The sequence below is a fragment of the Psammomys obesus genome, unplaced genomic scaffold (assembly GCF_907164565.1).
Source record: "Psammomys obesus unplaced genomic scaffold, mPsaObe1.curated_primary_1811, whole genome shotgun sequence".
In the NCBI taxonomy this organism is placed as follows: Eukaryota; Metazoa; Chordata; class Mammalia; order Rodentia; family Muridae; genus Psammomys; species Psammomys obesus.
In genome coordinates this window covers 44,936,194-44,939,669 of record NW_026587216.1, presented here as the reverse complement: position 1 = coordinate 44,939,669, position 3,476 = coordinate 44,936,194, and positions in this window count along the sequence as shown.

Sequence of the window (3,476 nt, the reverse complement as noted above, 5' to 3'; positions counted from 1 at the left end):
TGCTTTCTGTCATTGCAGGGATCAAACCCAGGGTGTCTGGTGTGCTTGTGTGCTAACCCTGAGCTGCAACTCAGCCCTAACAAATGGTTAACGTTCCTAGAGTGCCAGGTCAGTGGTGGCCACTGAGTATTGAAGGATAGCTTGGACAGGAGTGTTCTTCAAAACATGTGTAAGGCTGGATGCAGTGGCGCACGCCTCTAATCCCTGCACTCTGGGAGGCAGAGGCAGGTGGGTCTCTGTGAGTTCGAGCCCATCCTCCTCTACAAAGTGAATCCAGAACAACCAAGGCTAGGCGGAGAAACCTTGTCTTGAAAAACAACAACAGAAAACAAACAAGTGTAAAACAAAAGGGGTAAAGATTTTTTTTTTTTTAAATCGTTCTTGTGTTAGTGAAGTGCTTAGTAGATAAAGGTGCTTGCTACTAAGATGAGGACCTGAGTTCAATATCAAGGCCCCACACTGCAGGATATTTATATAACTTTATCCATATGTATGAATGGCTTCATTATATTCACACTCTGTCACTGAGCCCTTTCTTTCTCCCTGCCAGTCTACTCATAATTTCAGGGTTGCTTCCACTGGCGTGGGTGGGAGGTTATTTGCTTCAATAAGGGTGCCTTACCAGTCTCCATAGCTCCTCAGGTGGGGTATGTTGTAAAAGCTTTGATAGTACTGAAATGTGTGTGGAAATATGGAGAATGGAAAATAGAGTAGGCTTCTGTAGTCCTGTAAAGCAGAAGGAACTTGGTAATGGAGGTAGCCTGTGGGGTACACAGTACACGGTGCCTATGGCAATGAGGCCTACAAGTGAGAGGGGATACCCTGATTTCCCAGCGCCTGCCTTCTCAGGCTAGGCTCTTTTCCCTGAGACTGGGCAATTATGTTCTTCATAGCTCTGCAAATCCAACCCTAGTGTGTTAGGAGATTGTGTATTATACTATATATTTTATTTGATACAAAGTAACAGATAGTCCTTGGCTCCTGAAACTAGTTTTCAATGTCTGAGACATTGGGATAAATATTATTCTATGGGATTTAGATATGGGTGAAGAAGTAATTCACATTGCTTTCAAAGTTAGCAAATGTAGTAATATTAGATGACATTCAAAGATTTCTGTAGGTAGAGAAGAATAATGAAGGCTATAAAAGAATTTTGTATCTTACTAATATCTATATATCTATATATATAGATATATAAATTTGGGCTATAATCTTGTTATTTTGAGAATCAAATAAAAAGCCACAGTCTTAAGCCTACAGACTTAGAATTTTGAACCTGTGTTTTAGACAGTCCAAGTCCATTTTGCTTTCATAGAAACTACTTAGGGCATCTCACCAGACTGATGTCCTCCATTGTCCCCCCTTTGCTATAAAAGGAAGCAACTCTTATCTTCCTGCAGGAATAGAGCTATGGAAGAATCTAAAATTTCTGTTTGTTATGTGTAAAACCTGCATGGGAACTCTCTACATTGACAGTTAATTATGTCTGTAAGTGATGCTTATTGTTCAGTAAACACATCCACAGGATCATCATTTGAGTTTAGAATAAGCCTCTTGACAGTAGCTGCCGCATTGGCATCTACCAGCCTTGTCTAAGAGGCTAATACTTTCCTGTACACTTAGTACCAAAAACCAATCCCGCCTCCTTTAACGTTCATCTCTGTTTTCTTCTCACTCACCCCCATCTTCTGCTTTAAAATTGTCAATACTTCAAGCATTAAAAAAGGTTCAGGGGTGGTGTAATCGTGTAGAGGTTTCATAATTTCTTTTCTTAAAAATTATTTAATTATATGTGTGTCAGTACACATATGTGTGGGTAGCAGAAGCCAGAAGAAGCATCAAATCTGGAGTTATTAAGTTGGACAGGACGTTGAGAGATGCCCACTTCCCATGTGAGTAAACTAGAGTCCTTTCTAAGAGCAGAAACATCTCCAGCCGTTTCTTCTGCCCTGATTTTCTTCATTAACAAATCACTAGATTATGGTATCTCCTTCATGGAGTTATTATGGGGTGAAGTGAGATGAAATAAGGCTTTTAAAAATGCAAAACACATGAATAAGAATTTGGCCTTCATATGGGGGTGACTCCAGCTGAGAACCCTAGTAGCGGGACAAGGGAGGTCATGGAGACTGAAAAGGCCACCCTCTAACTAGACAGGACTAGGAAGTGGAGGGAGGGGAACAACAACCCTCCACACACCAAAACTTCGACCCAAAATTTGCCCTGCCTACAAGATGTGTAGGGAGAAAGAGCAGACAGAGCAGAGATTGAGGAAATGCCCAACAGATGCCCGGCCCAACCTGAGATCCACCCAGGGGAGAAAGCCAACCCCTGACACTATAAGAACACTGCTATGCTTGCAAATGAGAATCTAGCATGGCTGTCCCCTGAGTGAGGCTTCACTCAGCGACAGATAGAAACAGAAGCTGAGACTCACAGCGAAACATAGGGCAGGGCACAGGGAGCCTTGTGGAAGAGTGGGGGGAAATATCGAAGGACCTGGAGGTGACAGGAGCTCCATAGGAAGACCAACAGTGCCAACTAACCAGGGCCCAGAGAGGCTTGTGGAGACTGACGCACCAACCAAGAACCATGCGTGGACTGGACGTAGGCCCGTGCACATAAGTACCTGACGGGCAGCTTGGATTTCATGTGGGTCCCTTAGAAAGGGGGGCGGGCTGTCTCTGACATGGTCTCTGGCACATGCTTTTCAGTCACTTCCCCCTGGTGTGGCTACCTTGCCAGACCACTGAAAGAGGAAGTGCTCAGCCCTGATGAGACTGAATGTGCTGGAGTGGATTAATATGGGGGACTCCCCTTTTCTGAGGGGAAGGGGAGAGGGTTAGGGGAAGAGGGAGGGAGGGAGGAACTGGGAGGAGAAGAAGCTGGAGAGGACTCCGATTGAGATGTAAAGTGAATAACTAAATAATTTTTTTAAAAAATTGGCCTCACCTTTTTCACTTCCATTTTCTTTTTATTTTCTCTTTAATTATATCTTATTTTTTATGATTTAAAACAATTTTAAATTTAAATATAGTTTAATCATATTCTTTCCTTCTAAATTCTTTTAGATCCTTTCCCTCTCCCTCCCTATCCAACTTTAGGTTTTTTCTCAAAAAAACCAAAACCCAATACAACAACCCCCCCCCCCCCAAGCCAAGAAAATGAATCCACCCTCCCAAAGAGAACAACATCAAATAAAAACACACCAAATATAAGCACACTAAAAAACTGTAGAGTTCATTTTATCTTGGTCAACTACTGAACATGAATGAAGCTTGTCCTAGGGAAGTTGATCTACCCAGTGTCACTCTATTGGAGAAAATAATTCTCTCTCTCAACAGGTAAAAGTGGCAGTTCAGTTGTTAACCTTTACCCTCATTGCTAGATTTTCATTTACTCATTCACTCACTCACTCACTCATTCATTTTAAGAAATATGTAACAGAATAAAATATAATTAGATGAAACAATTAT